Here is a 12,752-nt window from a genome sequence, read left to right as displayed (position 1 = left end):
GAAAGTCAGTAAGGTGATTGGGACATGCCTACAGGTGTAAAGTACAGCATAAGCAAACAGCAAACTAAATCAGTGTACAGGCATTTAACAAGGTCTAGATTATATTTCATCATAAAGAATAACCCATTCACATACATTACTACTTATAAATACAATGACTTGGAAGAAAACAGAGCCCCTTATCCTACAGAGGAAAAACCAAGAGTTTGACAGCTAGTTTTATAAACACTCCAGTGCTCTACTACACAGCCACACAAAAACCAGGGAACCTGCAAAAATATTTGGAATTGCCCTATCCAAATATGGAGCTATCCTACCCAGAATGGGAAACCTGGAAACCACACTTAGCTCCCTGTATGGCAACTAAATAGTGCTACTCTTACCATACACAAATAGTCCAAACTGTCACACTCCTGCAGCTGGACAACAGAAAACCTGTGTAGTGAGCAGTGTTCAAGATTCAGCAGAGGCAGGCTGTCCTTTTCAGGAGAGCATGAAAAAAGAAAATAAATACATCAACTCTCCTCCAGACTGTCAAATTGTGAAAATCAGTGTTGGAATGTTAACACACAACCATGTAATGAATCAAGGGCAAATTTAATCCTTCATCTCAATAGCCTGGCTGTAATCCAAGAAGGTCCTCAGCATGAAGGCTGTAGTGAAACCAATCCGTGAATATCTACAAGAACACACATATTACACTGAAGGCTCTATTAGTATAGACATGACCAATAATGGCATTACAGAAAATGTATCAGCTATTTTATTAGGGGATTAGAATGTAATGTACTGTGTCTAACTAACTAAATATATATGAGAGAGAGAGAGAGTATATGCAAATAAATGCATAGCTGAACAAGGGAGAATTCCTTCTGCCTACCAGACCTATGTTGTTTGTTTTTACATTTTCAAATACTGGTAAGTAGGTGGAATCAACCAAGAAAAAACAGTGGCCATAACAGCAAACAAATGGCTAGCTAGAATACAGAACCCAGATTTCCCCTGCCATTGGATCCTGCGTGAAGGAAAAGCTTCCTAGTTGTACGAACAGTAGGACAATAGAACAAACTACCTAGGGAGGTTGTGGAAGCTCCTTCACTGGAGGTTTTCAAAAAGGAGGCTGCATAGCCATCTGTCTTGGATGGTTTATAATCCTGCATCTTGGCAAGGTGTTACACTAGATGACCCTAGAAGGGTCCCTTCTAACCCTATGATTCCATAATTCTAAGGGATTCCCACTTTTGTGCATGTTTATCATTTGCACATGTGAGAGAGTGTGAGTATTATGTGCACAACCCACCTCTCTGCACACAAACTGGATATTTGTACAGGCAAAAATACTCATGCAGACAGGTAGCTGTGGGACAAATTATTTAATACAGAGGGCTCAACCTTTACATCTGTCACTGTTAGCTCTCCACATCAGTTTTTGACATCAGTGCATTCATTCCTCTGCCATCTGCAGACAGCATCCAATGATCCAGATTGTATCCCCCAGAGCCACACTGCGAGAAGGAAGGTGAACTGCCTCCAGGGCACAATCTATCCCATTTCTGGTAAGCTATGGAGCACTCTCCACACAATACAGAATCTTTACGATAAGACTGGATAGGCCTTGGAGTAGCGCATCAACCCTGCAGAAGATTGCTCAAAAAGGTAAATACAGCTGAAATCTGTATTGCTTTTTCCATCAAATACCTATATGCTGGGAAGCTCTCTGTTAAGAGAATCCCTCTAGGGACAGCTAAAGCCAGGGGAGATAGGGCAGCTTCACTGGATCCATGCTGCCAGGGAGTGGAGAAGTGATGTAATTCCTAGGCATTTTATGGGGCAGAATACCCTTCTCGTTCTATACGGGCAGCCAAACTCCTCTCCCAAACCAGAATACGTCAGGTGAAATCCTGGCCCCATTGGAGTGAATGGGAGTTTTGCTACTCACTTCAAAGCGATCAGGATTTCATCCTCTGTGAGGGGACCTTCACTTAGCTTTTACTCCCATAGGCCCCTCCCTGACTTTGAGATGTGCTGCACTACAGGATCAGTCTGTTTTGAGAGCCAGAGAGAGCAAAGGGCATGCACTCCCACTGTGAGGAGCAGCCTGAACTGGAGAACCTGACATAGATCCAGGCCTTATGACAGAACCAATAAGTATGTAAATAGATGAGCCTTATAGAGGTGAAAGTAATCTCAATTATGCAGACAGGCACAATTGTGGACTGAAAGGTACAAAAAAGTGACAAACTACTGAGAAAAAAGGGATACAGCTTAGAATAATTCAGCATAGCTATGCATTCTGTTTAGAATATATATATTCTAATACACGTGTATTCTAATACACAGCCCTCCCAACCACACACACAGCATAATATTAATGTCCCTATAATTCAGAAAATTAAGATCCAAACCAAACTCCCTTCCAAATCTAGCATACAACATGTTACCATTGCCTTCCCATTCCTATATATCTATAGATATATCTATCTAGAGAGATCTATATAGCTATAGCTATATGGAAGACAACAACTTCTAGTCAGCTCAGTTAAAGCTCTGTTGGAAATGTATTGTGTAATTTAATTTATAAAATTAAATGAAATAAGTATGAGAAGTTTTTAAAAGAAAAAGTGTACCTGCTTTTCAGAATACTTTCCTGCTTAATATGTTGTAAAACAAAACGTCAGTATCTCAGTGGATATGAAATATTGATGAATGCTATAGTACCTGTTGCTGCTATTCCCCTAATACTCACATTTACAGAATAGCAGAACAACAAATCATGTGCAACTCACATAACTGGCTCAAGTGTAATTTACATCTGTTCCATCCTTAGCTTGTTTTAAAAAACGGATTGTGTGTCTCCCAGCCAAGACTAGATGTGATTTTTCACTTGAGCGTCCCTCAAAACATCTTTGATTCACAGGAAAAGATGATCTAATTTACAAAAAGGATCCCAAAATGCATTGCAAGTTATACCTACAGGAGTGATTTAGTCCACTTCTCTGGGGTAGAACGACGCAACAGTTTGACAAAGCAACACACATGACAAATTATACCTCCCTCCAGTTGACCCTGCAAGGAGAATTTAATATGTTAGAATTTGGTCAGGAGTAGGTTTAACACCCCTATTCTTATGAAGAAGATTACAAAAGGTTTATAATAAGCACAAATGGATAGGGCCTCAGTTTTAGATTTCATCCAAAAAGCAGCCCTTCCAAAACAGTGATGCTCTTCTAACATCACACTGGGGCAGTGCTTTATGCTGACTCGCAGGAAAAATTGCTAACTATGTATTTAGGCATTTACACGATGTTTATCACCATGGTATTGGAGCACCTGATACCTCAGAATCATAATCTCCTACAACAAAATAGGTATTCTTTAAAGATCTTCTAGCCAGGCAATGTTCTAGACCTAAAACCTCCAACCTTTTTCAATTGATAAAAACTACACAGATAGTAGAAGGTGATATGAATAATAAATGGTCCACACAGATTACACCTGGCCAACCTTTGATTGTAATTTAAACAGGAACATATGTAAAAAAACCAACCAAACAAAGAAACAATATTCAGCCATTCTTGTACCACTACTTACTGGTTTCAGTGGGTACAATGTATGGTAGACAATGGAAAACTTGGTCCCTTTCCCAGAAAGTCATAGTCTAAATTAGACAGACAATGCAGTTCAGAAAAAATAAAAGAATAAGCTGACCAGATGAAGGTCCAATACAAAAATGGTCTGTATTTTTAATTTTAAATATAATTTCAATGGGATTTCCTTAGCAGGTCATCACTGAAAGTTCTTGAGGAAAAGCATCTGAGTTCTTTTTAAAATCAGACTGGTGCAAGGTTTCAGTGTGGTTGTAAATCGGGTAAGGGTAGCCATGGATTACTAAGGAAAACACTAGTTGACCAGCTAGTCGGATAGCTTCATTACTATAGAACTGCAGTTGTAATAGGTCATTTAAGGGCTTTCATTTGTGTATATACAGGGAGAAGTAACGGTATAATAAAATGGTTAGTTATAAGCAAGCTTTAACCACAAGTGCATTATAATTGGCTAAATTCTATACTTTGACACCAACTGTATGTTTTAATCAGTATTCTGTAATCCCATCATTATAACTTTAAAGAGCAAGCACATGGGGACAAGTTAAGCAGTTAAGAGTTTGGTTTAACGATGTTGTGGTTAAACTAATACATCATATCTTCTGAAAGCAGTGGGCTGTTAAACTTGGTAGTTGGTGGTATGCAGGATTAATTCCTCTCCCTGCTGTCAGAGAGCATAGTCTATTTTTCCTAATACAAAATTGACAGATTTGCAGTGTATATCAGGCATGTGGTTTTCAGATGACTTTCTACATGGTATACGCAAAGCATTAAAAGGAGCTTTTTCTCTTGGGAAATAAAAATCCTATATTATATGGGACTCAGAACCATTGGTACCAGCTAAGATGTTGGATTGTCCATGTTCTGTAATTACCCCTGTAAAACAAAACAAGGTTCTAGAACTTCTAATGAAAACTGAGCTATAAAATGAGTCCCACCCCATCCTTGAGTCTTCAATGCCTTCTTCTTCAGCTACTTCTTCCTGATAACAGGCTTTGGTCCAGAATTGTTAATCTCACACAAGTAGCTCTAATTAAGTTTCATGGACTACTTGAGGGGTAAAGCAAACACGATTTGGCCTTCCAGTCAGTTAAATAGTACAGTGCTAATAGTACAGTTAAAATAAATAAAAAAACATTAAACACAAATGGCCAGAAATCAGTTTGGCCCCACAAACAATGTGAAAATAATATGAAGGGGATATCAGCTACCAGCCAAAAATCAGGGAAATTCTTAACTGAGTTAACTTCTCTTACAAGTTTTAACTCATTATGCACTTCACTGAAGCATGTAGAATATCAGGGTTGGAAGGGACCTCAGGAAGTCATCTAGTCCAACCCCCTGCTCAAAGGGGGAACCAATCCCCAGACAGATTTTTGCCCCAGATCCCTAAATGGCCCCCTCAAGGATTGAACTCACAACCCTAGGTTTAGGAAGCCAATGCTCAAACCACTGAGCTATCCTTCCCCCCAATACAATAGGGCCTTCTATCACAGAGGGCCACAACACTCAGATACATTCATCTAGCCCTTGTACTACAACATTACATTGCAGTTACAAAGACCACACAGGATAACACCACCCAGGACTGTGAGTCATCTGTGGCGCTGGCTGGAAATTGTCTTCAAATTCTTGCTGTTGTGGGTAAAAGCTGAAAATACACTGCCCTACATATGGCAATTCATTTACAGGATTGGTGTTTTCCTAGAAATTATTGCCCAGTACAGTAACTAATAGAACAGCAGGACTTAACTGTGAACATTTATAATATAAGCCAGTGGTTTTCAACCTGTGGTCCTCAGACCCCTGGGAGTCTGCAAACCATGTCTAAGATTTCGAAAGGGCTTCGCACCTCCATTAGAAATGTTTTAGGGGTCCGCAAATAAAAAAAAAAGGGGGTGATATATGCAATAGTGAAAAGATAAAGCAAAAGGAGCTAAGTCATAAAAGCCAATTACCTAGTATACAAATGCTGGAGTAGCATGTTTTTAAGGAGAAGTAGGATATACATGCAACAGAGATTTAAACTAAACAGAAGACCAGAATTTTATCCTGGACTTTAAATTGCCAGGATGAAAAGTTTATTGAAAGAAGCAAAATCAAGTGGCAAGAGAGATTGCACAGTTAGTGCAGAATGACACTGAGTCAGCAGAGAGAAATGATATACATATTTTGGATGACACAGCAGAGTCAGTTAGGCTACAAGTTAAGGACAATAAAGATAGTCAGGTGATCTTGGGATGTTGCTGCCTCCAGGGCAGTTAGAACAAATAGCTCAGGAAACATTTTTTCAGATGAAGGAGGTCTGTGAAATGACCAGAACTTTGTTCATAAGGAACTTAAATTACTCTAATATGAATTGGGATAACTACTAAGCTAAAAGTAAGAGGGGGGGCATATTTGTAGTGGTAAAGCAGGATTGCTATCTTTGTCCCATTGCTATGGCTACTCAAGACTTCATTGCGGGAAGGAAGCCAAGTATGATAAATGGGGTTGGAGCTGGTGAGCATAGGATTCAGTGATCAAAATATCATTGCATCTGACGCACTACTGGGGGTAATGCACTGGAGGAATGAACACAAAAGTTTTTGTACTTAAGAAAGCTGATTTTCTAAAGAACTTTGACTGGATTTTCCTAATGTACAGGAATTCTACTCAACGGAAGTGAGAAATACTTAAAATACTATTGGGAGAGGAATTGAAATTTTTTCCAGATAAGTCTGAACACTGAACATTTTTTTAAACTTTCACTAGTGCAAGTGGTCCGTTTCACTCTCCAAAAGGGGTGTTAGCATAAGTTCTGGCACTCAGATGTTTAGCTCCATCTAATGCCCCTTATGCTAAAAACTCCAAGAGGACAAGGCTGAAGTGCAGTTAAGATGTTGGGTATTTAAACAGCAATTTTCAAAAGCACTTAGGACCACTTTCAGCACCTACTGCTCCTGACTAAATAGGTGACACAAGTTAAGCCACTCAGGAATCAGCAGTCCATTGGCTCATCTGAACACCATACCCCTGAAACTCCACTCCACAGTGATATATATATATATATATATATATATTTTTTTTTAAGAAATACCCACATACACGAGAGAGAGACTGAGTAAGCAATAGATTATGGGGCCTGACAGCTAGGGCAGGAGACTCTCACGGTGAAGAAGTGCACCTAGGAATTTGCTGTTGAGAGACAGAGCTTGCACTAACTTCTGGCTGGAGCGCAATACCTGACCATGGTAAGGTCAGAGAGCAAGAGCCAAATTTTCAAGACTCCAATAGTCCTTACTCAAGAGTGCTCAAAACTGCATCCCTCTTTGAAAATTCCTCTACAAGAGAGCAAGAGAGGCCACAGTGGCTAACTAGAAATATAAAGAGTAATCTAGAAACATGGAGAGGTGGCTTTAGGAGATTTAATGTTAATGAGAGAAACTGGGAGACATTAAAAAAATAAGTAGCATTCAACTAATAGGATAATTAGAGCAACAGGTATTTATTTATTTGGACTTCTGAGGACAAAAAAAAAACCCTAAAATGGTCCACCATGGCCTGTGGTGGTGGTGGTTGAATCTGTCCAAAAACAAGAGGGGAATAAATGTGAGTAAAGATTGTCTGTCTTAAAAAGTAGACAAGCACCCATTTGTTTTAAAAGAAATGATAGCAGGAATGATTTCTAACTTCTTTAAAAATAAAGAAGTTCCCAGTGACATGTTAACTTTTGAGGAAAAGAAAATAGATTTAAAATTATAATAAATAAAATATAAAAAACAAAACCAGACCAGTTACTTTAACAAACTGTGGGGATATCCTAGAAAAGATTTAGGGAAAGAACTCCTAGAAAAGTCATAAGCTGATTAGACAGTCAACATGAATTTATGAGAGGGAGGATTTAAGTAACCTGTTAGAGGCTTTTGAAGATAACTGTTTCCATGGTAAATTAAAAATAGTAGAATGGATGTTGCATACTTACATTGAATGCCATTTAGAAAGATTCCACTTTAAACATTATTGTTTAAGTTAACTCTTGACTATGTACGCAGAGAATACTAGAATCTTAAATATTAAAATGCTTCAGAAACAACCTGTAGATGATAACTTTGCTGCTGCAGCTCCCCAATTTACTTCAGCAACATAAGGCACGTATAGAATGACCAGATAACAAGTGTGAAAAATTGGGACAGGGGGTGGGGAGATAATAGGTGCCTATATAGGAAAAAGCCACCAAAATTGGGACTGTCCCTACAAAATCGGAACATCTGGTCACCCTATGCATGGGATATCCTAGAGGTCCTTTTTGAGAAATCTCTAGTTCAGAATATCAGTGTGTGTAAATACTTTGGCTAGGAAACCCTGATTTTATATTGGATTTCAATATCAAAATTGGGATCGAGATTTGAACTCAATTAGCATTCATCAATAGATACTGGCAGACCAATGTGAGTTACATACACTCATCTAAGAGCAGAAATTGGCTCATAGAATATGGGGTGGGTGAGAAAAAATATACATATTTTAAATAATGAATTATTAGAGAGATGCCAAACCCACAGCAGTTCCACATTTCACATCTGGGTGCTTGCTCTCTCTCGGACGACCCAAACTAAAACTCATTTTGTGGGTTCAAAATCCTCTGCTCACAATGTATTCTGAGAACAGCTGTGTGACACGTTTATACACTTGTGCAAACTCTGAGTCATCCCCAGCTTCCTCTTCTAAAGAGGGTGAATATTCTCTTGTAACAGGTTACCAGGTGCCAGGACCCTGCACAGAAAGGCAGAGCTATTCTGTTGCTTCACCCTGGCAGTACGACCTTAAAGCCGCCTGATGTGGAACTCAATTATTAACCCATTAAAACTTGCAGCAACCTCTGAAATGCCCTGACACTACGACTGTGCTTGAAGCTCCACTGACTGTGCCAGGGCTGAATTTGGCTCTAGGATTTGTAAATACAACTTGCATAAAATTGCTGCTTTTGGGTACTCTTGTTGGCAAAGAGCCCAATGACTAAATATAAAGAGAAAATGAACTTCTGTACTCTCGTCCCTGAGACGTTCATTCAAGGATAGTGTTGAGGCATCTCAGAAGGCTGGAGTAGGAGAAACCTGCATGTTACTGCCAGAGCTGTACCTATTTTGTAGATACAGGACTTCAGTTTCCTAAGCTGTCTCTCACCAGTACTAACCTTTAAAGAAGATTAAATGCGATATTAAAATTACTTTTCTGGCAGCCAATTCGGAATGGAAGGATTCTTCTATTATCAGAAGTGCTGGGTGCAAATTATTATTTTAAAATCACTTCTGTAAAGAATTTCAGCCTCAATTCATCTGATGGGGGGGGGGGGGTGTCTGAGAAAATGCACCATTCAGCTACATGATCACACTTTTAATTTTGAATGTTGTCCTAGTCTGTAACTACATATTCATTTTTACTGCCAGAAAGAGGGATCCCATCACAAAACCTCCTTTTTCCTTCCTTCAGAACTGCAAAATATGCACTGGCCCAATATGCTGAGTGTTTCCCACTTCTCATTTATTATTGGAATCTCTTGATTACATTGATTAAAGTTTGTCATTTAGGACACCCTGTTCCAGTAATATAGCAATACCATGTTGACTTGTTACGAAATAGTGTCATCAGTTTGTATGGGGCTACTTTCACCTATATAGAAAAATCAGTTGTACAGTGCCAAATATGCATTTGTAAATTGATACTATAGATGAAAAGACAGCATTATATTAGGTATAAAAGCCTTAGAAAGAATGAAAAAAATCATGAAAAAAATCATGTTTCCATATTTGACCTTCAAATTATGCCTTCACTCCAATCTTGTAAATGTTTGATTTACTTTTATTAGTATTTAGATCTATCTTGTTTTTTTTTATTTACTTTCACTAGTAACTTCCACTACTGTTGTTTCCCATTATCATTACGAGAAGGAAAATCAAAGCCTAGTCTCCATGCAATTTTAGTACTATTTAGTACTATTAGTGTGACTATTTCAATAAGAGATGTGATTGGTTGGTTTTATTTAAAATGAAATAGTTATACTGGTACAAACCCTGGTGCAGATGCAGTTATATGGCTATAAAAGGTGCCTTACCCCACTACAGCTTTACCAACACAGATATGTTGGTATAGCTATACCAGCAAATCCCTGCTAGAGGAGATTGATTCTGTTTGTACCAGCAAAATATTGTTTAAAAAAATAAAATAAAAAACACACGTCCCCAAATGAAGTAAGATATATTGATAAAATGGACATTTTTGCTGGTATAAATTGAATCTACACTAGTGCTTTTGCCAGCATAGCTATTATATTGGCCAAGAGAGGGGTTAGGGATTCACCCCTCTGACTGACATAGCTATGCCATAAGTATAGACCTAGCTTTATTCACTTATGGGAAGAGAACTTAGTACCTTATAATGGTATAGCTATTATACTGTAACTTCATCCATGCAAAGGAGTAAAACCACTTTAAGTGGTACAACTTTTATGTGGAGACAAGGCCTAAGGACTAGTAATGTGGTTGAGCAACATTCACAGTGAGGACCTTATTTTCCAAAGAAATATATATTATGCTACCAAAAATGCTTGTTGTTGGAGTGTCAGTGAGATTACAGGATGCTGATTAACATGAGCGGATCTCCACGTACTCCACCTTACTGTAGCCACAGGACCTGATGTGAAAATGGTGACAGACAGCCCTTCCCTTCCTCTCAGGGATGTGGTGAGGGTAAATTAATTATAGATTGTGAGGCACTCAGATACTATGATAATAAGAACATTTAATTACCATAAATAAATATTTATAGATTTTTAGTTATCTTTTAAATAAAGCTAGCAGCTGGAAACAGAGAGGAGAGTCAGCATTATATGTCCAGCCGTATATCTGAAAACCACTGGTCGTCCCCAGCACATAGTTGGAAATGTGTGCCTTACCAAATAATAGCTCAGGATGCCCTTAAAGTCATATGGCACATTTAATCTTAGAAGCAGCTTAGTACTAAAGTAATACTTTAGGAAAAAAAGTAAGAATTAACAAATAAAATACATCAAGCATACCACACTTCCATGGGAACTCTTAAATTAAGCCATACATGTCACACATTAAGATCCGATTAATCAATTTCCAGGGTTTTATTTAGACAACTCTAAACTGCAACTAGAAAATCATGTTTGTACATCTGTAGTCATTTGTAGGTAATGTTTGGTCACAAAGGTTAGTTACTAACAGTGAGCATACTCTAAACAAACAGAAGAAGTTGTTTATTTAATAAATCAAACCATATGTCATGTTTTTCTGTTGTAGAAAAATGGAATCTCTGAAATGTAATGAAAAAGATGCCTTCAGAGAGGCCTGTTTCTATGTCTGATTTGTGCCTGAGTCTCCCATGAAAGGCAATGGGAACTTCATGCAAGGAATATATTCAACATTGGGCATGAATTTAAGTTGCAACAACATGCCAATATTTCAGATCACTATTATAGCATAGCTAGACTGATACTAAAAGTGAAATGTTACAAATGACTTAGGGTAAAAATGTGTTTTTGCATGTTGTATCAGAGTGTAGATCTTCAGTACAAGCTAGGACTTAAAAATCCAAGATATTTGTTGTTTGTTTTATTTATAGTCTCTCTAATGCCACTCATAGTATTTGAACACCACATAAACATGAAAACTATTAAACATAATTCACCTTCACAACACTCCTGTGATGGTGGGATATATTATCCTAATTTTACTGATGGGGAAACTGCTTGCTGAAAGTCACACAAGAAATGTGTGGCAACACTGGGAATAAAACCCTGATTAGAATTGGTTAAGAATTTTCCACTAGAATTTTGTTTTTTAAAGAAAAGTGTCATGTCAACAACAAAAAAAACCACAGCATTTTCCACAGGAAAAAAATGTTTATTTAGATAACATTTTTCCTATTTTCCAGTGGGAAAATGGATTTGAAATATTTTGATTTGTTGAACTGACCCAAAACATTTCATTTCAAATTAGTTCAGCATTAAACTGTATTGCCTTTTAGTGCCACATTGCCTCCTGGGAGTTGTAGTTTGTGTTCCTCCTGCCCCATTCTCTCTTATTGGCCAGGTTCCTGGCTGAACTGTAACTCAAGATGAAATGCAGTCTCCCCTCATTGAGTGGCATGGCTAAAGGGGAAATAACGGGAGATGTAATCCATTTCTGAATCTAAGGGCTTGTCTACACAATGCAGCAATGGGCACTACAGAGTTGCTGCTCTGCCTGCTTTGGGGATAAGGGGGATCCTCCCACCAGCCTTGCCATTTATCAACTCCTTTCTTTTCTGGGATGAGTCAGCATCGCCACACTGACCCGCTCTGCATCTGGAGCAGCATCGAGGCCCCTCTCTACCCTGCCCTCTCCCTGTGCCCCGCATTAAAGCGGTGCAAGACAGACAATGGTTCCCCCCCACTTAAAGCATGGTGTGGTCATTATGGCAGTGGGCACTTCAGGGTTGTGATTTCTAAGGTAAAACTAATGTGTTGCATGTTAATTGGTCTGCATGGGCCCTGCTGGTGCGTGCTAATGTTTCCTCAGTGTGCTAGGGAAACTTTAGTGCCCACCAGCAGGGCCTACACGGAACCATTAATGTGCAACACATCATATACTTTAGAAATCACACCTCTGTAGAGCACATTACCCCACCACATAGACAAGTCCTAAATTTTTCAGAATATTAATTTTTGTCACACATCTGGATGAAAAGTTGACATATCCCATTTTAATGAAATTCAACATTGAAAGATCAGAATTTCTCTTGGGCAATGCCAACTCTCATGCAGATCTAATCCTGCTGTCTAGAAACACAGTCCACTGCTTAACCACAAATCCACCCTTCGTATTTACAGACTGCAGTCCTGCACTGTCTCTTGCCATTATACCTATTATGCTCCACTGTTTTCTTGCAGATTGTCTAAGAACATCACATAACTAATATAGAACCCCTAATTCTCTCCAGATTGTCCAACTGGTCTCCATCTCTTAACCACACTTCCAACCATCACCAACACACTACTTCTTCTAGTTTTCAGACAGCACGTAATCACCCATGTGTGTTATGCACAGGGATACATAGGTCCTAAGCACTCAGAGGAAGCCAGTATATGTAGTCCTGGCTGTC

This window comes from Malaclemys terrapin, chromosome 2 (genome assembly GCF_027887155.1).
Source record: "Malaclemys terrapin pileata isolate rMalTer1 chromosome 2, rMalTer1.hap1, whole genome shotgun sequence".
NCBI lineage: Eukaryota > Metazoa > Chordata > Testudines > Emydidae > Malaclemys > Malaclemys terrapin.
This window is presented reverse-complemented; position numbering follows the sequence as displayed.